This window comes from Canis lupus, chromosome 32, assembly GCF_011100685.1.
Source record: "Canis lupus familiaris isolate Mischka breed German Shepherd chromosome 32, alternate assembly UU_Cfam_GSD_1.0, whole genome shotgun sequence".
In the NCBI taxonomy this organism is placed as follows: Eukaryota; Metazoa; Chordata; class Mammalia; order Carnivora; family Canidae; genus Canis; species Canis lupus.
In genome coordinates, this window is record NC_049253.1 from 26,871,041 (window position 1) to 26,894,044 (window position 23,004).

The 23,004-nt window shown below is 39.0% G+C and overlaps 1 protein-coding gene across 15 annotated transcripts in view; it reads left to right on the plus strand.

Moving 5' to 3' along the window:
• Positions 1-1,652: 1,652 nt before the first annotated feature.
• Positions 1,653-23,004, plus strand: part of SNCA (synuclein alpha) — a 166,566-nt gene continuing 145,214 nt past the window's right edge. Inside the window, exons 1-4 of one of the 15 annotated variants that reach the window (XR_005382856.1) lie at positions 1,653-1,794; positions 2,674-2,776; positions 7,946-8,034; positions 8,343-8,439. The gene's annotated coding sequence lies outside the window, so the exon portion shown is untranslated. The other 14 variants (XR_005382859.1, XR_005382860.1, XR_005382853.1 and 11 more) reach the window with 14 other exon arrangements.

Below are 23,004 nucleotides of genomic sequence, written 5' to 3' on the forward strand. Positions count from 1 at the left end.
TGCTTTATTCAAATTAGTTCATATCACGTTTTCAAGACCAAAATAAATTTGTCTGGCAGCCCGCGTGGCTCAGCGGTTTAGCACTGCCTTCCGCCCAGTGTGTGATCCTGGAGACCCGGGATTGAGTCCCACGTCCGGCTCCCTGCATGGAGCCTGCTTCTCCCTCTGTCTGCCTCTCTTTCTCTCTGTGTCTCTCATGAATAAATAAATAAAATCTTAAAAAAAAAAACACACACACACACACAAAATAAATTTCTCACTTATTTTTTGTTTGAAATAAAAAGTTTGTCGAGTTAACAAATATGTCTTAGAGCTGTCTTCTGTTTTTTTTTAAGATTTTATTTATTTATTTATGTAAGACACAGAAAGGCAGATATATTTTTTAAGATTTTATTTATTTATTTATGTAAGACACAGTGAGGCAGACATAGGCAGATAGGCAGAGGGAGAAGCAGACTCCTGGGAGGAGCCCAATGCAGGAGTAGACCCCCAGCCCCGGGATCATGCCCCAAGCTGAAGGCAGACGCTCAACTGCTGAGCCACCCAGGCGTCCCTTGGAGCTGTCTTCTAATTGGAGTCACCTAACATCTTCATGAACTTCCAATACAGAAACCAGAAAGTCTTTGGACTTCTCCCTCTCCTTCAGCTCTGACATGCAAGTTATCTTTAAATTATATCCATTGCATCTTTTATGTTCGCCAAATGTATTTCCTCCCTTTCCGTTCTCATTGCCAGTGCTTTCACTTTAGCTCTCATAATTCCTTTCTAGATAATTATAACAACATCCTAATTGCTTTCCCCGAATATAGCTTTCATTCCCTTCAAACAACTACAGGATAACATCAGCGTTGCTCTTTAAACAAAATGTATCATGTCACAATTCTCTCTCACTTAAACCTTTTATCACTCTTCCTATCACTAGAATGAACATAGAGCCCAGTCTGTCCAAATGTAGTTAGTCCAGGGGTTACTCCTGCTGTCCAGCTGTCATTACTTGTAGTGCCCTCTTTTGCTCTTATAAGTGCCTGGTTTGAATAATAAATTATACGGTTACTCTTTTCATTGCTTTTAGTATTTGATTTGAATTAGTATTTCATTATACACACAAAGACTTCATTCATGTTATGCCCTGCTATGAAGAGAGGCAAGATTGATCCCACACCCTAATTTCCCTGCTATAAAATCGGAGTGTATCAAAATCATGGATTATGTCTTAATCATGTTTGTACCTCTAATTTTCAACACCATGTCTGGCATTGAATAGGCACTTAATGGTGATTTTTAAATTTTGAATAGTTGCATTTAAAGTTTTTGTTACTAATGATATTCTGTGTGTACCGTGTTTGGATTATTAGGCACAGACATATAGATTTTGATATTCTTTTTAACATGTTCGTTTATTCCTTCAACAAACTGTTATTGACCACCTAACATTTACTAGTTGAACAATGTCCTGGCCATATTTGCAACCAGAGAAACTGAAAACAATAAATGTGACCAAGTAAACGTATGAGTGTTATAAGGTGCTGGAATTAAATTCCATGTACTGTGAGGTCACAAAAGAGGGCACTATTAAGTTTCAGGGGGTTCTAGGAAAAGAAGAGTTTTATGAAAGAAATGACTCTTGAGCTGAATCCTGGAGGATGAACAGTTGTTTCTTTGACAGACAATTTGAGGGAGGCTATTTTAGGCCTGGGCACAAAGATGTGAAGTAGCTGTGCAAATTCAGGGAGGTGCTACTATTTAGCAGAACTGTTATAAGACCTAAGAGGAGCCATGGATGAGGCTAGACAGGTAGACAGAGACCGAAGCATGGGGAGGATTATTGCCCAGTCCCTGTAAACAATGATGAGGCTCTAATGGATGTCAGATGAGGGAAGGGCATACAGAAAATCAGAAAGCTCAGCCTGATTGCAAATGCTGAAGGAGGGAGGTACTTGCCCTTGGGTAATAGAGGTTATTTCAGATATCCAGAAAAGAAAAGTGTGTGAATTTATTTAGTTTTCTTAAAGATTTTATTTATTTATTTGAGGGAAAGAGGGAGAGAGAGCAAGCATGAGGGAGAGGCAGAGGGAGAAGCAGATACCCCACTGAGCAAGGAACCCTACTTGGGGCTTGATCCCAGGACCCTGAGATCATACCTGAGTGGAAGGCAGACGCTTAGTTGACTGAGCCACCCAGGTGCCCCAGTGTGTTTCCACTCCACTATGGAAAATGGGAAATCAATGGGCAAAATATTAAGGAAGTAGTTTCGAAGGGCTTGTTGACTGGGCAGAAAGGGAGAAGAAAGATGTGACCAAAGGATAAATTACAGCTTTCTGTTTTGGCTAATTTAGTGTTTTTGGTGCTGCCATTTGCCAAAATGAGAATATCAGAATGAGGAGTTTTTGAGGAGTGATGAATAGAGAACAAGGATCTGCAAAGGAGATTATAAGAAATGAAGAAGTAGGAAAATAATCTGAAATGAACCATGTCTTAGAAATTTAGGATTGGAGGATTTTAAACTATGGAGGATTATCAGCAGTAAAAAAGGCTGCAGACCAGCCTGGGACCATAAGGACTGAAAAGAATAAGAAATATATTCAGATATAGATATCTGAATTTAATAATGCCTTTGGCAAAATCATGACATAATGTGTGAAATTTTATTCAATTTCACCCACATGTATTCAGTTCTCCTGGAGTTTCAGGTTCTAGATGAGGATTCATGAATATTGACATGAATAAGACCAAGCTCTGCCTCCAGGACTCATGGTCCACAGGACAAGTCAAACGGGTAAGCCACTTTATTGGCCAACCTCACCTTGTCTGAATATAAACGTGGAGCTTTTTTTTTTTTCTTTATTGCCTGTAGCCATATAATGTTCACTTCCTCTTTCCCATCCCTTAATAGAATCTGGGTAGAAATAATATTTTTCCAACAAATTTCAGTTATTCAGTTATTCCATCCAGATGTTAAAACTTCAGTAGCAAAATCAATTCAAAACTTCCTCTTCCTCCACAGTATGCCAGACCTGAGGTAAGAAGATGGTGTATTCAGAAATACTCACATTTCAGGTCTTGTAAGAATTTACTGACAGCCACAGATGGTGATAATATTGAATTTAACTATGGTACCAACAGTTTAGTTTTTCTAAATGCTTTTTTTTAAAAAAGATTTTATTTATTTATTCATAGAGACAGAGAGAGACAGAGGCAGAGACACAGGCAGAGGGAGAAGCAGGCTCCATGCAGGGAGCCTGTGGGACTCGGTCCAGGGTCTCCAGGATCAAACCCTGGGTTGCAGGCGGCGCCAAACCGCTGTGCCACCGGGGCTGCCCTCTAAATGCTTTTTTTATTGAAGAAGAGAAAATGAGCGGGCAGAGGGCTGGTCAAAGGGAAAAGGAAAGAGAGAATCTCAAGCAGGGTCCATGCTCAGCATAGAGTCTGACTCGGGGCTCAATCTCATGACCCTGAGATCATGACCTGAGCCCAAATCAAGAATTAGATGCTTAACTGACTGAGTCACTCAGGTGCCCCAATGGTTTAGCTATTCTAAACATGGACAGTTTTATGTTACCTAAAGCATCATATAACTTTGCTATGGTGTGTAAATTTTTAAGGCTGGTTGATAGACTGGATGGCAGTGCTCAGAGTCCTAAAAGCATAATATACTAGAGGATCAATGTCAACTGGATATGGGGCTTGGGAAAAAAAAAATTAAAAGGTGTTTGAAGGTAGGGAAGGAGCTACTTCTGGAACCTGAGTGATGGCACCATCATGACAGTCTTGAGCGAGTAGTAGTCTTATGGGGAGTCATTATTTAGGGGAGAAAAATCCTACTTTAACCATTTGAAATATCATTCTTCTTTCTTGTGAACATTCCATATTTACTGAGAAAGTTGCTGAAAGTGGCCATTTGTCATTTTGATCACTTAAAATCCAGCATTATGAATTCAGTACTTTACCACCAGTTCCTCTGAATTCAGCATACTTGCTGGGTAGAAACTGTCTGGCACTTTGTCCGGTGGGAATTCCTTACATTTTAAGTAAACACTAAGTGTTATTGCATGTCAAATCTTGTCTTGCCATTTTGAGATTTTTAACACCTGCTAACTCTGGAAGTTAAAATGTTAAATCAGATGAAAAACATTGCAATAAATTAAAAATAATTGAAGTCTCAAAGCATTAAAGACCTAGTTTAAGAGTTTTAAAAGTTCATATGCTTTGCCAATAAACAAGAAAGATTAACGTGTTGTTTTAAAGAGCAACAACAAAGAATGTGTGAGACAATTGAATTATTCAAGCAATGAATTTAATTCTATTAAATTACTGAAATGAGTTCAAAGAAACATATGATATACATATTAATATATTTGTTTTTGAAAGGGGAGTGAGTAAAAAATTTCTCAACAATTGAAAAAAATAAAATGTTTCTTCAGACACCAATGAGAATTTAATTTGGTGTTCTTAATTAAAATAATGTATTCCAATTTAGACTGCCAATTAAAAAATCAAATGGATCTACTGGAGATTGGCCACTTTAGGAACTAATATAGGTGATGAAAATTATGACTGTTATTATGAATTCTTAATGATTACTAAGTTGACTGTAAATACATATATATACATATGTACATAGATATACATGTATGTAATGAATGCTATATGCTACATGAATTTAAAAAAACATAACTGCAGTAATAGGAAAGAAACTCAAACTTTTCACAGATTTTAAGTGAGACATTTGTGAAATGAGCAAAGAGGAGAAGCTAGAGGTGGAGAAGGAGCTGGAGATTGAGGAAAGGGAGGAAGGGGAGAAGGGATGTTGAAAGTATACCTTGGATAAACCGTGTGATAAATTGGTACATTCTGAAATGTTATGTAGTAAAGAAGTGACATTTGTTGGCAGCTAGAGGTTTGACTCTTCTTTCTTTCTTTCTTTCTTTCTTTCTTTCTTTCTTTCTTTTCTTTCTTTCTTTCTTTCTTTCTCTCTTTCTTTCTTTCTCTCTCTCTTTCTTTCTCTCTTTCTTTCTTTCTTTCTTTCTTTCTTTCTTTCTTTCTTTCTTTCTTTCTTTTTCTTTCTTTCATCTTTCTCTTGTAAAGATTTATTTATCTTAGAGAGAGAGAGAGAGAGAGAGAGTGCAGGGGGAAGGGGCAGAAGGAGAGGGAGAGTATCTTAAGCACATCCCATGCTGAGCACAGAGTCTGGTGTGGACCTTAATCCCAGGACCCTGAGATCATGGCCTGACCTGAAACTGAGAGTTCAACCCTTAACCCACTGTGCCACCCAGGCACCCCTTGACTTGTTCTTTCATGTAGAGACTGTATTGAGTACCAACTAGGCTAGGGTTACATTAACAGAAAAAGCACAAGGATTGAAGGCAAGAGATCTGGTTGAAAGCTGGACCAGCACTTAAAGCTCTCTAAGGACTCTCTTTCTTCATGCTCCAAGTAAAAAGGAGAAAGTGACTACTGATTCATATCTCAGTTATGTGAGGATTAAATGCTATATGAAGTCAAGAGCATATTACCTGTTGTGGGTTAGTGTTCAGGAAATATTAACCCTTTTTTTTCCACTATAGGAGGTAGTGGGTTCTTAATCTTTGTACATTTTCTTGTTTGTTTTACATACGGGTAAGGAAGGCAAGACATTATTTGAGTTATTTGTAAATTTGTGACTTAGAGAAAACATGTATTCAGTCAAATCATCCGCTGAGTGTGCCATATTAGAGAGTGAGAGTGTTAGTTTGTGGAATCTGGTGCGACACTTTAGTAAAACAGAATTTGGTACATCTGTAAGTTTAAGCAGGATTTACACTGTAGAATATAAAAGAACTAAATATTTTTTGCTCATATCTTTCTAATTCAAATATTTAAATTAGTTACTGAGGTATAGACTAAAGTTTACTTTTTTTGGCCTTATTGAAAGAACTATATAAATAACTGGAAAAACATAGCAGAAATATTATTGTACATTTGATTAATTAATGTTTATTAATTATTTTAGGTATTAAATGAAACTCATAGTCTGAAAACTTTCTTTTTGGTTTTTGTTTACTGAATCTGTATTTTAGGTTTTTAAGATAAATTTTTTGTAAACTATTCTATAATTTTACTTTTATTAGTTCAGAATAATCTTAACCCTCTTTTATCCAAATCATTGAGTATATCATAAAGTTTTAGTTAGGAAGACAGGAGCAATAGTAGATTTTTCAACAGAGATAATGCTGTAAGAGTGGGCTACATTGTATCAAAGGACTGAAAAAGGACATAATGTGATAACACATAGATTAATAAGCACATGAAACAGGTGTCACAGGTACAACTAGGCCATTGAAGGCCAAAGTTCAGGTTATCAGAATCTAAAATCACAAAGCAATATTCCTGTCAAGTTGGCATTCACAATTCTGAGGAGAGGGTGTCACCAGGCTCCTGCCGGCATCTCAGGAGCTCAGAGCAGCAATCAGACTCCTGAGGAAAGCAGACCCAAGAGGAAGGGGTACTGCCTGGATGGCTGGAGCTGATAACTCAGAAACCCAGGGGAAGGATACCACGTGGTTCACTCAGACACCTGAGGAGGGAGTGCTGCCTTCCTGGTCCTGGCAACCCAGAAGGCAGCAACAAGGCTGTTACTGGAAATATAGAAAGCAGCTAGAGGAGGGAACAAATTGCTGCTGGCATGAAGGGAGATGGTTGGAGTCCAGGGATACCAACAATAACAACCAGCAAATAAGGATCAAATCCTTTCTCCCCTGTCTTCCACCATGTCTCTAGAGTCCTCAATTGATAGAATCTAACAGCAGGCAAAGGAACATGGTTTGTGGCTCCTAGCCTCAGCACCAGTGAGGAAAGAAAGGAAAAACTGACCTGGACTGAAGAGCAGTAGCTTTCTAACTAGCACAGTGATGTTCCCATAGGTTTAGCAAAATCTTGCTCATCATCAGTTTTGTTCAGCAATTTCACTTACTCACATATTGATGTGTGTTTATTTTGTGATAATCCACCAGTAAGGAATTGAGTATTTGGTGTTCATAAAAAGCAAATTAATGTCTGAGTACAATTTTTAGTTCAATGTTAAATGTCTCGATTTAAATACAATCAGAGAACTGTTGAGTTATCATCATCTGTTCAATTGATTACCCAAATAGGAGAATCTAGTTACAAAACTGGCAGGAATTCTGGTAAATTATCACTTTTTAAATCAACACTTTATTTTTTTAAAAGATTTTATTTATTTATTCATGAGAGACACACAGAGAGAGGCAGAGACACAGGCAGAGGGAGAAGCAGGCTCCACGCAGGGAGCCTGATGCAGGACTCGATCCCAGGTCTCCAGGATCATGCCCTGGGCTGAAGGTGGCAACAAACCGCGGAGGCACCAGAGCTGCCATTAATCAACACTTTAAATATTCATTAATAAGATATATTTTCTAACTTAGTACTTTAAAAATTGAAAAATAGTTTATTATTGTTATCATCATCATCATCATCATCATCACCATATCCACTGCACAAATACCCTGCTGCGGTCTTTATTCATATAACAATATCCTATATCCTGAATCTGCTCAGTGTTGAAGCCAAGCTTCTCTGTTTAATGTGTCTGGTGGAAGAAACTGTGACAGTGATTTGCTAGGCCCATATGTATTTGTTTTTAGTGTAAAAAGGAGACTAGCCCTTCATATTGCCAAAATTCTTCCTGTTTGTGTGATTACCTCTATTCTTGATGCTTCTTTTCAATACCTCTGGGCCTGCCTCTATTTAAAAGTTGCACTGGAATTACAATTTAATCATAGAGTATACAACAGTACACAAACACATTCTACTGAAATTGAAAGGATAGGAAATTTAAAGACTATAGTATAAAACTAACATAGTGACCAAGTAGTCTAATGTTTCCCAAAGGATCCATGAATCTATAGCGCACTGGATGGCACCTTTCAAGTCTTCATTTTCTTTGCAGAGTCTCCAATAGTTCTGTCTTTAAAAGCGTTTCTGCCAAGATTGATAACCTCAGAACTGAGTCTGGGAAGCAAACAATCCAACATCCAGGTAAAAAGAATGGAGAAAGATGAATACATTTTTCAAATTTGTTCTTTTTCATTCTGATAAGTTTCTTCACCTTACAAAAATAAATAATTCTACAGTCTAGATCAATTTGCTTCATTCAGAGGAGATTAAGAATAATAAAATCAGTGAAATGGAAACTATGGGTAAGAAAGGGAACAGATTAGAATGCCTGAAATCAACCTTATTCTAGTAAAAAAACCAAATAGTCGAACTAGAATAGTACAATCATATTTTTGAATAACATTTTAAATCAAAATCAAAATAACATTTGAATCTTTTCATATACACAGTGGGCATTTAAGAAGCTTTTGGAACAAATTGCCAGGTTCTAAAGAGAAATACCATCAAAGTCAAAGCAAGACCCTAGTCCTCACAGAGGTCCCTTGGGTAAGTAGCCAGTTTCCTACAATTGGAAACAGTGAAACCAAAGGAGAAGTAGAGTGAGTAAAGGAGTACTTGAGAGGGGCACCTGGGTGGCTTAGATGGCTAAGCCTCTGCCTTGGCTCAGGTTATGATCTCAGGGTTCTGAGATTGAGCCCTGAATCTGGGTCCTTGCTCAGCGGGGAGTCCACTTCTCCCTCTGCCTCTCCCCACCTGCCTGTGCTCTCTCTCATTCTCTATGTCAAATAAATAAGACTAAAAAAAATGTGCAATTTCTACAGAATTGTGTGGGCAGATTATAATGGAAGGCCTACAGGGTAGAAAGTTTAAAAATGAATAATGGATTCTTTTGATCTTCTAGCAGGTAAAATCAGAAAGGTAAAATCAGAAAACACATTCTTTATAACCTGATTATAATTCAGTTCTTCAAATTCTCAGTTTTAAACTTTACTATACAAATGATATTTTAAGTGAATCTCTCAATCCCACTCTTTTTAAAGAATGACAGCCGAAATGATAATAACCAAATGGCATTGGTGAAGCTGGTTTTAAAGCCTTAGATTAAAAAAAAAAAATCAAAGCCTTCGATGTATTTTTAGTTGAGCATATTTATTTCAAAATATTCATGGTGCCAGCTTTTGTTCTCTGTCTCCTGATTTTGTTCTCTACTTTCTGAAGCCTGCAGAGTACAAAACAAACACTTGGAAAGAAAAGGATTGGATGGTACTCATTCTATATATTTTCTTTGCTGGCATATTTGCTTATGAGAGAGTGAGCAAAGGGATTAGTATATATGGCAAAAATATGGCCTCTACATTAGCCATTGCTGTATGCTGGTTGATTAATCTTGGGCCAGACCCACGGCTTCTACAAACTTCAGATTCCCCGTATGAAGCACTAGGCTGGTCATGTAGCTACACTGTTTTTATTTCAAAATATAACTATGACTCTGATGTATATTATCTTTCTAGGACTACCATAACAAAGTGCCACAGATGGGGTGGCTTGAACAACACAAGTTTATTTCTTATTATCCTGGCACTGGAAGTCTAATTTGTCAACAGGGTTGGTCTATATGGTCTCTCTCCTTGGCTTGTGGATGGGCATCTTCCTCCAGTGTCTTCGCATTGCCTCCTCTGTCTTTATGTGTGTCCTAATCTCCTCTTTATCAGTCATATTAAAGTAGGCTCACCCCATGACTTCATTTACATTTACTTACCTCTTTAAAGATGCTATTTACAAATATAGTCATATTCTGAGGTGCTGGAGGTTAGGACTTCAAACATCTGAATTTGAAAAGGACACAATTCAACCCATGGCACTTGAGATGTTAACTCCATTAGCTATTAGTGCTTTGATAAATGAATTTCTACTACTTAAATCAAGACCAATATTTTAGAAGAAAAAAAAAACCTAAAAAACAAAACAAAACAAAGACCAAGATTTCAGAAAGGGCAGGTCATGAGAAATAAAAGGAGAAGACTAAAAGACAGAAAAGATAAAGTGAAGAGGAAAGGAAAATCCTGGCTAAATGAGAGGCTCCCTAATTACGTGAAGCTTCTGAACTCTACTGAGTATTCAGAGAAATGTTTGTATGTCTCTTCACCTTCATTAAAAGTCTCAACATGTCAATCAGAATATACAATTCCCATATGAGAAATTTCCTCAAATTGCTTTCTCTAAATCCATAGCAAAAATTAATTTGCATATTTGGCAAGTGTGCAAAAGCTCAATACCATTCCAACACTGACAGAAAAATTCAAAAAGATTTTAGATGAGAATTATATTATTATTGGCTCTAATTAGCACTCTAAAAGGTATAACATTCTTTCCATGCAACTAAACTCTATTCAGAAAGGTGGTAAATTAAGTTTTTTTCTTTGAGAAAAGAAAAATGTGTAAGAAATCGTGAGAAGTAGAGCTCTAGTGATCATGAGCATATGAATCATCTCGATCAAATAATTAAAGCTTTAATGGAGAAAAATATCATGCAAAAATAATTCCTTGGATGTTATTAGCTAAGGATTATAAGCAGAAGTTAAGATAACACACACACAAAAAAAAAAAAAAAAGAAAAAAAAGAAGAGAACACAAGTTCTGCAAAGTTCTCTTGCTTGGATAGGAATTAAAGAGCACGTTCCTTTCTGTGATAGGGACAAATGACTCGGTGATGTTTCTCCTTAGATAGCAGTCTCTGAGAGTCATCCTTTCCACAATGGATTTGGGCACCTGCCCTGTTTCATTACTTCTCCCCTTCTCTGTGATTGTGCTCGGTCATTTTTAGGCCATTATAACACAGAATACTTGTGAGCCTCTTCTCATCTTCAGATAAATTTCTATGTACCACTGTGGGATGTATTGTCAACTTTGTAATAAAGGTTGGGGAAACTCATCACTTGCAATATTCTCAGTTTGAAAATTCCTGAAGAAAGCTAGTGTATTTTAAATATGCTAAACAAAAATATGCTAACTTATGCTAAACAACTCTTAATTACATACATAGGTGTGATTTTTAACTAAATATTATATATATATAAACTATATATTATATATATTGAAAGCTCTTCAGCTATTTGAATTGATGAATCTCAAGATGTGGCTGGTGATACTGATGCACTCTGAAAGATTTTTTTGGAGATTATTCTAACAGAGTTGGCTTTAATGATAGGATGGGAAGAGAATTGTTTTAGAAGAATGTTTAAGTTTTTCAAATATTTTCAGCTCTGAGGTAACATTTGGCATTTCTAAAGTGTTTCAAATTTTCACACTTCTTAGATTTCTAATTTAAAATCCAGTGGTATATACTGTATATATATATTTTTAATAATAAATTTATTTTTAATTGGTGTTCAATTTGCCAACATACAGAATAACACCCAGTGTTCATCCTGTCAAGTGCCCCCCTCATATTGCTTCATGTCCTCATGCCAATCATTTCTTAAGGAGTTTTAATTTTCTTTTTTTATTTATTTTTTATTTTTTGAGAGAGTGAGAGAGTACACAATTAGGAGGAAGGGGAAGAAGGAGAGAGAGAGAGGGTTTTCTTTCTTTTTTTTTTTTTAAGATTTTATTCATTTAGGGGCAGTCCGGCTGTCTCAGTGGTTTAGCGCCGCCTTCAATATTTTATGCATTTATTCATGAGACACACACAGAGAGAGAGAGAGAGAGAGAGAGAGAAAGGCAGAGACACAGGCAGAGGGAGGAGCAGGCTCCACACAGGGAGCCTGACTTGGGACTCGATCCCGGGTCTCCAGGATCACGCCCTGGGTTGAAGGCGGCGCTAAACCACTGAGCCAGCCGGCCTGCCCCTAAATGAATAAAATCTTAAAATAAAAAAAAAAATAAAAAAAATAAAAGAAAAGAAAGGAAAAAAAAGAGAAAGATTTATTTATTAGAGAGAGAGACAGAGCATGAGCAGGGGGAAAGGCAGAGGGAACTGGACAAATATATATGCTGAGTGTGGAGCAGAAGGGAGGGCGACTCAATTGTCTGGTTCCAGGGAGGCTTGATCCCAGGACCCTGAGATCATGACCTGAGCCAAAGGCAGACATTTAACTGAGCCATCCAGGTGCCCCGGGAGTTTTAATTTTATAGACAATAAAATTGAACGGTTTTAAGCAAGTTACTCTGAGAAATTTGTAATAAATCTAAGATATATTTGGGCAAATTCTCCTTTGCTTCTAGGTAGACTCTTTTTGGTGTGTGACATTTGTTTTGGTGTTTTTCTGCCTAACCGGAAAGTGTTTACAGCCTCGCTTCCTTTTCATCCAATTAGTAGCTCTTCCGTCTCCAGAACTAAATCTATCCTTTACTTCAACAAGCATTATTTATTTCATCATAGGTGGCATTTGTCTTAGGAGAAGGGCAATAAAACGATTATCCGCTTCCTTCCCCCAAAGTATGCTTTATTATAAGCTAAGTAGAATTAGCTATTTCACACACCATCATAGTAATAATTTACATACATTAGTTTAATCCATTTTCACATGTTTATCAGGTAAATATAGTTAACCTTTCTCTCTTAAAGAGCAGAAGGCAAATGGAGAAAAAGGTCAACAGCAAATTTTCAAGCTGCATTGTGTGCCACTTAAGAAGAAAGAATATTAGGTCGCCTGGATGGCTCAGCAGTTAAGCATCTGCCTTCAGCTCAGGGTGTGATCCTGAAGTCTCAGGATGGAGTCCCACATTGGGCTCCCTGCATGGAGCCTGCTACTCGCTCTGCCTATGTCTCTGCCTCTCTCTCTATGTCTCTCGTGAATAAATAAATAAAATCTTAAAAAAAAAAGAAGAAGAAGAATATGGAGACAACAGACTTCATCATTTACTAGTTATGGCACATATCACATAAGAAGTGGTCCTAGAGAGATACCTACTCAGAAACTTAACTTGGAAAATTGCATTGCTAAAAACTTTTTATGGAAAATGTAGGAGTATTCTTACAATTGTATAAAACACCATAAATACCTTTCTTTGAGTATATGACAATATTTTCTTAAGTATGAATCTTTAGAAGTGAAATTGCTCAAATGTCTAGATATCAAATGCTTTTGGTACATATTTTTATGCGATCTTTTTAGAAAAGGTAATTCTTAATAGGAGAGTCCAGGTTATCTCATGTTTCTGGACACACTGATATTTTGTTTTTCCCTTTTCTTATATGCATATATTTCTAAGAAGCATGTACTATTTATGCAACAAAAAAAGATGAAGGTGAATTATATTTATATGTCTTTTCAGTCAGTCCTGGCATGGAAGTCCACTTTGATTTTTAACATGTGTGAAAGTGTTATTTTAACCATTCAAATGTTTCCTACAGTGTGAGATCATAATCCAAGATGATTAAGGAGATTGAATTCTCATTTAATTGATTGCTGTTATAGACAGAGAGAGATAAACTAAGCCATTAGGCATGAATTGCCTTTACATTTGAAAATACTTGGCAAAAGATTTCACTAGTATTCTTTCTTTACTGCACATAATATCTTCATTATGTGCATATATGTGTGTATTATATTCCTTTGTGTATATTTTAATGATCTTGTAGGTCATTAAAGCTACTTTCTTACTTCCTTACTTTGAAAACCAGCTGCATACATTTCAGTAACATCAGTGAGATTTTTTTTATGTGAATTATGTTTTCCTTTTGGTGATTCTGTTACATGAGGATGTTTGAATGTTACTTTTTTTTTGTTATATATGAATTTGAATACACATAATGTGAAACTTCTAGTTAGATTTCCTGTAGGAATTAAAGATTTAATATATTTAAACATATTTATTTCTGCACTTTAAATTTTGATTATGTAAAATAAAAAATATATTTTAGAAAAGATTTTATTTATTCATGAGAGACACACAGAGAGAGGCAGAGACACAGGCAGGAGAGAGAAGCAGGCTCCATGCAGGGAGCCCGATGCGGGACTCGATCCCAGAACTTGATGCCGGGACTCCAGGATCATGTCGTGGGCCAAAGGCAGGTGCTCAACTGCTGAGACATCCAGGCATCCCCCAAATACACAACTTTATATTTTAACCATTCTCAAATATTTAACATCCACTGCTATAAAAAAAAAAAAAAAAAAGTCTTTCTGGGATCCCTGGGTGGCGCAGCGGTTTGGCGCCTGCCTTTGGCCCAGGGCGCGATCCTGGAGACCCGGGATCGAATCCCATGTCTGGCTCCCGGTCCATGGAGCCTGCTTCTCCCTCTGCCTATGTCTCTGCCTCTCTTTCTCTCTCTGTGTGTGTGACTATCATAAGTAAATAAAAATTAAAAAAAAAAATCTTTCTTTGTGACTACCTGATTACTTGGAGTTTCTTCCTATTTTGATCTAAGAACAAAACCAAAAAACAGCTTTTAGGGAAGCTGGGGTGGCTCAGTGGTTTAGGCCTGCTTTCAGTCCAGGGCATGATCCTGGGTTTCAGGATCAAGTCCCACATCAAGCTTCCTGCATGGAGTCTGCTTCTACCTCTGCTTATGTCTCTGTCTCTGTCTCTGTCTCTCTCTGCCTCTCTTGAATAAATAAGTAAAACCTTAAAAAAAAAAAAAAACAGCTTTTAGTCTAATTTTTAATGAGGAAAGTGAAGGGGAAACTGAACTCAAATGATACTTATAAAAATTAAAAATTAATTTTAAGAAGATGATTGATTACATGATACAATATAATATTTTAGTCACAATGATTATACAAATATATATTTATTGGTGTGATTATGTGCTAGTGCTAAGCTGTTTATCAAGTAGCCAGTAAGAAATAATTTCTTCTTGGGGAGCCTAGGAAGCTCATTCAGTTAAGCAGCCCACCCTTGATCTCAGCTCAGGTCTTGATCTCAGGGATGTGAGTTCAAGCCCTGTGTTGAGCTCCACACTGGGTGTGGAGCCTACCAGAAAGAGAGAAAGAAAGAGAGAAAGAAAGAGAGAAAGAAAGAATTTCTTCTCTGAATAATTTCCTTTTCTTAATTTCTTAATAATGTAAGTTTCTAATTTTAGGTGGAATAGCAAGCTTTCAAAATATTAATGACGTGCTTTACATTTGCAGTTGAAGAAAATGTATTTTTTTTAAAAGATCTTATTTATTAAAAAAAAAATCTTATTTATTTATTCATGAGAGACACAGAGAGAGAGAAGCAGAGACATAGACAGAGGGACCTGATGTGGGACTTGATCTAGGATCCTCAGGGGCCCTGAGCCAAAGGCAGGCACTCAACCACTGAGCCACCCAGATATCCTTCCCCCAAAAGTATTAAATGCCAGTTAATACTGTAAAATTATCTACAGAGGGAACTATATTAGATGCCTGGATAATTTTGATGTTATAAGAAAAACATGCTCATTTTATTAATTTGCTATGATTTCTGTTTACAAAAGCATTAAAACTTAAAACACTATACAAAACATTATAATTTCTCCCGAAATATTTTTTTCATTCATTTATTTTCTCCCCTCTAAACTCAAATACTGTTGCAAAGTAGAAGTAAAAAAAAAAAAAAAAAAGTAGAAGTAGATTTGTGACTGTCTCATCAGTCTGTCCATTTTTCACTCACCTAGAACATTAGAGTCTGAATTTATCTCTGATTTGGATATTCATTCTGAAGACTTTCAGAGTCTTGTCTAAATGAGCTTGGTAAATTTGGAAACAATTTGTTGTGTCATTTTATTTTTCTCCTGTGGCAAATCAACATAATTCACTGCCTGTTTAAAGAAACCAGGGTTCAAGAATGCAAAAGTGCCAGTAAAGATAATAAATGTTAATTCTATAGCTATCATCATTTCTTCAGGCTGCTGAAGTAAATTGCTATGAGAGATGTTGTTATTGTAATCCATACATTAAGAGGAGAAAAGAGATGTTGGCAGATTTTTAATCAATGATTCCTATCAATTCTCCTTGGCTCCCCCTCTCTCTGAATTCCCACAACTTCTATCCCTGGTTGGAAAGGTTTTGCGTACCATACAAAGCTAAAGTTATCAATGGGGGCATCAGATATATTGCGAGTGAGATGAGAAGTTAGAGAGGGCTGGGCATAATGTTCATACTGCTCTAATGAAAAAGTGTTTCCAAAGGCACCCTAAAACAGGGGACTAGGTAATAATAAGGCTACAGAGAGATTTCACTGTACTTAGTTCTTTGCAGAGAACAAATTATTTATTCCTTACAACAGTCACACAAGACAAGTGAGATATCATCCTCATTGTGTTGATGAGAAAATTTGAGGTTGGAGACGTTGGATACTTGCTCTCAATCACTGCTACTAAGTGGTAGAAATTTGCTGAGTCCTTGTATTTAACTTGTTCCTGGTACCCCTATTCTCAGAAATCTACCAGGCTCACCAGGGCTTAGTGCTTTTCTTGAGCTCATAAATATGTATTTTTTCTTCCAATACTAAATCATTTGAACTTTTATTTTATTTTTTTTAAATGATTTTTTTTATTTTTATTTATTTATGATAGTCACAGAGAGTGAGAGAGGCAGAGACACAGGCAGAGGGAGAAGCAGGCTCCATGCACCGGGAGCCCGACGTGGGATTCGATCCCGGGTCTCCAGGATCGCGCCCTGGGCCAAAGGCAGGCGCCAAACCGCTGCGCCACCCAGGGATCCCCATTTGAACTTTTAAAATCCTAAAATATTTAAATGTATTTTCTATCTGGCTTTATAGTCTTTAATCTTGGAATCGTGTGTGTCTTTGTATTCTTAGCACCACAAAAACCATAGGGACATTTAAGATACTATGCAATTGAATTTTACTTATTTCACGTGGCACTTTCTTGTGGTCACAATTTCTAGTCATTCTACATTTTCAAGGATATACTACAATATTAAGAGCCATGATAAGTCACATTGCGCTATAATAAATGTTCATGATTTTTTTGTTGTTGCCTATGGTATTGTAGAAAAAACATGAAGTTGTTCATGGGGTTAAATTAGTGAATCTCCTCTGGACATTATACTCCCTTTTCATTGCTCCTCATATTTTTTTGGAGTAACTCTATTGCCCTGTCTCAAGCTCACCCTCTTAAAAATCATACACAGTTGTCATCCCAACTGTATCCATTAGGCTTTCCTTTCTGTGCTCACTATGAAATTACAAGAGAGGCCTACCAAGATGTCACTACTCCATGCTTTTCATCCTTCTGCAAGAAAATGAGAGAAAGGTACAGATAATTAGATACAGCTGGCTCAAGAATCAATATTACATTGCTCCTAGTGTTCACAACAAATCTGGAATATTATCCAAAGATAGTAATGATTGTATTTTCCTCACTTAAACATACCAAATAAATTCTTATCTGTTTTTCAAAACTTTGTCACAAGAAGCTTCCTTATTTTTCATGCCATTCCTTTTTGCAGTACAAGATTTCCACATGTACACTTAGAAAATTTGTTGTTGTAAGGGAAAGACAGTCTAGGTTAACATGCATCTCATAGAATGTTAATCTCTAGCTAAATTACTGTATTAAAACTCAGATAAAACAATCCTATTAAAGAGTAGCAAAGTATTTAGATTTCACTTATCAAAGAGAAAACCAAACATATATGTAGCAGTTATTAACAAAAAGTGCACATCATAGATGTCTCCCAATAGGTTATTCTTCCATATTCTTTATGAAGTACAGGCCATTTAGTGAGTTAACTTTTTTCAAGTTTAAATTTTAAAGTTATATTTACACAGTTAAAAATTTACTTAAGGCTATGATGTCAATCAATGATGAAAAGAAAAGAATATCTTTATTAACTTCCAGTTCTTTTTTTGTCCTTAGAGTAATTCCATTTCCTTAAGAATAGAGAGCTAAGAGAATGTAAGTAGAATATAAGCAATGTCACTCTTTATATCACCAGTAATTAAAAGTTTATTAAATGCTTACTGTGTTCAAGATGCCTTGTGTGGAGAAAAGAAGAGTGTAATATAGAATTATAACTATAACTCTAAATGACCAAAACTGGCTTACAATTTTCTTTCATTGTTTCTTTCTCCTTTCTTTCTTTCTTTCTTTCTTTCTTTCTTTCTTTCTTTCTTTCTTTCTTTCTTTCTTTCTTTTCTTTTTTGTGAGTGATGAGAAATTATCTTTCCCTACTAAGAATTATCAATGTAAAAAAGCAAAATTCCAAATTTGAATGCTTAAGTTCTTCTTGATTTCTATGGTCAAATTCAAATCCAAAGACTATTTCTAAGAGAACTGGATCCCACCTTTATCCTCCCATCCTATACCACATCCTATCTATAAGGTTCTATTGTATTATATTTTATTTTTAAAAATATTTTATTTACTTATTCATGAGAGACAAAGAGAGAGAGTGGCAGAGACAGAGGCAGAGAGAGAAGCAGACTCCGTGCAGGGAGCCCGATGTGGTACTTGATGTGAGACTTGATCTCAGGACAGCGGGATCACGCCCTGAGCCAAAGGCAGATGCTCAACTGCTGAGCCACCCAGATCTCCCCATCTATAAGGTTTTTTTTTTTAATTTTTAAAAAGATTTTATTTATTTATTCATGACAAACACACAGAGAGAGGCAGAGACACAGGCAGAGGGAGAAGCAGGCTCCATGCAGGGAGCCTGAGGTGGGACTTGATCCCCAGGTCTCCAGGATCATACCTGGGCCTGAAGGCAGCGCCAAACCGCTGGGCCATCAGGGATACCCCATCCATAAGGTTTTAAAGAGTAACTGACAACTCAGGAGATAATTGTGCCTTTTAGAGATTTATTTACTTATTCATGATAGGCATAGAGGGAGAGAGAGAGAGGCAGAGACACAGGCAGAGGAAGAAGCAGGGAGCCCGACGCGGGACTCGACCCCGGGTCCCCAGGATCGTGCCCTCGGCCAAAGGCAGGCGCCAAATCGCGGAGCCACCCAGGGAGCCCCAATAATTGTGTCTTTTACAATGGTTCCTGCTAGATTATCTCAGCTCTGCCACTTAAGAGCCATGCAGTTTTGGCCTTTTACTAAAATTCTGTCAGCTTCAGATTCCCTGACTATAAAAGATACATAATAAAACTTAATTTACCAATTGTTGTGATTAAATGATACAGTACATTAGTCTTTGGTGAAGCATAAAGTACCATATAAAGGTGCTATGGTATCATGCTATGCTATAAGAGGCACAAAAATGTAACAAGCACTCCACTCCAAAATAATTCTCTCATTGGTCTGTCATGAGACTGAAGAAAGTTACCCTTTGGTTTAAAGCAGTAAGTTTCAAGGAGGTCCCTGTTAACTATAAATGTGTCATATGATACATTAAATAACTGTCATAATAGTTTATCAAGGTTACTTGCAGTGATAGGTCACAGTGGAAAAGATATATTACTGCAAAAATCAAAAGAAAAAAACCAAAAGTAGTAAAAGGAAACAAACTACTGATACATGCCACAACATAAATGAACTTCACAAATATGTTGAGTCAAAGAAAGGAAAGAAATTCATACTCTATTATTCCATTTTTGTGCAATTCTAAAATATGTATAACTAAAAGGACAAAAGGGAATTTTCTGGAGTGATGAAAATGTTCTATATTCAAAATGGTGTTGGCTACACTAATGCAGCTATTTTGCAAAACTAATTTAAAGGAATACTTAAGATCTGATGATTTCACTGTATGTATATTATACTTCAATTTTTAAAAAAGACCATTTACATGTTATTGTGGATATTTTAAAATAGTTATTATATTTTATGCATACAGGCTAAAATAGTTATAGATGAAAGGATATATATAATTTTGGGGGCTTAGTAAAATATGAAGGGTGGTGATAAAAAATGGAAAGTGAAGAGCATATAGATGAAACATGATTAGCCATACGTTAAAAAAAGGTGACAGTTGGGTGATATTCACATGGAGTCCTATATTCTCTCAGCTTTTGTTTATGTTTAAACATTTTTCATAATAAAGTTGAAAAAGAGAAGGCTCATTTGCATTCAACTCCTCATTTACAAAAGAAAACTGTGAACAGAGGACATAACTTGTTCAAAGTCTCACAGCCAGACAGCAAACCAAACTCTAAGTTTAACTGTCTTTTTCTGATCCCAAGGAAGCAAAATATGAGCATTTGGAAAGGCTGCTTTTAATAGGGGCAGCCAATAGTGCAAGGGCTTGTTTAAGCAATATATATAATAATATATGACATATATTCTTAACATATCTATACAACATAATATTTACATATATTATATGTATATAAATGGTTTGGTTTTATTTTTTTTAAAAGATTTTATTTATTTATTCATAGAGACACAGAGAGAGAGGCAGAGACAGGCAGAGGGAGAAGCAGGCTCCATGCAGGGAGCCCAACATGGGACTCGATCCCGGGTCTCCAGGATCACGCCCTGGGCTGCAGGCGGCGCTAAACCGCTGCGCCACTGGGGCTGCCCAATGGTTTGGTTTTAAGGGATTGTTTTGTAGATTTAAATTGCATTTTACTTAAATTTCAGAACCCAAATGAGTGCTGGGATATGGAAAGCATTTTTGTCTACAAAAAAAAAAAAAAAAAAGAAAAACAAAAAAGAAAAAAGACACATAAAACAAAGAAACAAATAGCAAAGACTTGTTTTTCCCTTCCAGTGCTAAAATCATCCTCTCAATTCAGGCAAAAACAGCAAATACATTCTGTTAGAGGGAGGAGCTTGGTTCTCCATTCTGGTGTGATCCAGGAACAGCTGTTTTCCCTCCAGCTCTGAGAGAGGTGCAACGTGTTAAGCGATGCAAACGTCGTCTTCAGGCCCGCGCGGATGTCTGCGCGTCCGTGTGTGGGATGGGATGTGTGGGGTATCCGCTCTGAGGGCAACGTGAACCAAAGGAGAAAGGGGAGTAGGGTGTAGAAGGGATGGAGCAATCGGAGGTGATCGTTCAGGAGAAAAAAACCACGCTGGATTCGTCTCCTCCATCGGGCACTTGAGTGTGGAAAGTAAATTCCATTTCGAGAACGAATAACCTTAGGACCGCTCGGTATCGACGGCCGCGGAATATTTATTCCGAGTTCCACTGATGGGGAAAATCAGCGTCTGGCAGCCGCTGATTGGTGGACTAGAGAATGGTGATAGTGGGGTGGGGAGAGGATTCGAAGAGGCTCCTCCTGCCTCAACCCGTACCTCTCTCTCCCTTACTAGCGTCCTCTCCATCCGCGGGACCCTTTCGGGCTCAGCAGAGGTTAAGAGCCAAGGAAAATCTGGGTGACATTTGAGCAAAAGCATCCCTCACATTGTGTTCATCAAAATTTCAGCGATGCGAGGGGAACATGCTCCTGGAAGTGGGGGCTGAGCACCGTTCCTGGGCTGCCGGCCGCCTTCGCCGGCCTCGTAGGAGGGTGGCTCTCCGCGGCCGTGGATCCCTCAGACCTCCACGCCAGCAGGGTGGCTCCCGCCAGGGGGTCCCGGGAGGAAGCGGAGGGAAGGGCGGGGAGACGGCGAGGTGGGGGAGGGGGGATGGGAACCAGGGAGAAACAGCAGCCGAAGCCTGTCGGCTCCAGATCGCCCCAAGAGCCCCCTGGGTCCTGAACTTGGGGAAGCGCGGAATACCTGGCCCCGGTCCCCCACCGCGGCCCAGGCTGGCGGCCGGACTGGGAGGTACAGCCTGCCCCGCCCCCCCCACCCCTCCCCGCAGCCGAGCGGAGCCGCGAAGTGCACGAGGCTGGGAGAGCCGCGAGCGCCGGCAGAGGGGCGGGGAGAGGCGCTGACAAATCAGCTGCGGGGGCGGTGAGCCGAGGAGAAGGAGGAGAAAGAGGAAGGGGAGGAAGACCACGACGACTTGCAGGGGACCCGAGAGAGGGGGTGAGAGACCGAGCGCGGCAGCGTGGGGGTGAGGTGTGTGCTGGCTGTGGGGCCGACCCGAGGACCGAGCCTGGCCCTCAGCATCCTCCGCGCGCTCTCCCTGCCCTCCCTCCCGACCTGTCTCTTTCTCTCCGATCCAGTTGTGCGGGGGACGGGGAGTGGCAATCCGACGACAGGTTCGTGGGTTTGCCTCCCACGCCCCCAGCCTCTCATCACCGGGTTTTGCTGACAGCAGCCTCCCCGGGGACCATCCCTCTCCTGGTGCCGCCGCCTCCCTTCCTGTGCGCTTCTTATTCTCCCTCTTAATATTTAAATAATATTTGGGATTTTTTTTTTTTTTTTTTTTTTTTTTTTTTTTTTTTTTTTGTGAGGGGGTTGGTCGAGAGGAATTGTAGTTGTGAGGATCAGAGGGACCCAGGTAAGTACCTAAGGATCTCAAAACGGGCAGCTTTGGCGATCCTGGGGGAAACCCGGGAGCACCGGGTCGTGCACTTCTGGGGCGGGGAGTGGGGGGGGGGGGAGGTCGTTGCTGCAATGAGGACCCGCTGAGCCAAGTCCCTCGGAGGTGGGTGCTTATCTCTTCAGGAGCTCGAGGAAAGTAAGTTGCCCTGGCTTTCCCCTGGCCTCCGATATTCCGCTCTGCCCGGCTCCAAAGGCTGAGAGGTCGCGCTGCTTCCCTGGGAAACGCTCTTCCCTTGGGAAACGGGAGGATGCTCGATGGAGCGTGAGCGGCCAACTTTTATTTCTCTTGTACCTTAAATCCCCCAGTCCGCCCCCCACCCCCCAGTTTCCTCGGTGGAGGAATCAAGCTGTGTTTGGCAGTAATTACCTGGAAGTGCAGGGAGGGCAAGTCAACAGGTGGTAAGGGGTTAACAGGTGCGGCGCCGGGCGGGGCGCGAACTCGCGCGCGCGGAGGACCCCCCCCCCCCCGGGCGGCTGGCGCGGGTCGGGAGACGGCTCCGAGTGGGTCGCTGGGGGTGGGGGTGGCTGGCGGGGTGCGCTGGGGCGGGCGCCAGTAGGCTCCCTGTGGGCCTCAGGTTGAGCCCCACCCAGAGCGAGTAGTTCTCTTCCCTCCCCTCTTGGTTATCAACCAGTTAGCCTTCTTGTGGGATTCATTTTAAGATTGTCCCTGACCCCATGCCTCCAGCTCCCTTTCTTTTCCTGTCATTTTTTTATACGAACTTTTGACTCACCTGCTCATCGTTTGGACTCTAGGAAGTTGAAAGAGGGGCCCATCTCTTCATGTAACTACACTTCGAAAATACAGTAAGAACAACTGAGAAAATTCATCCCAATCCATGTTTAGGCAGCTAG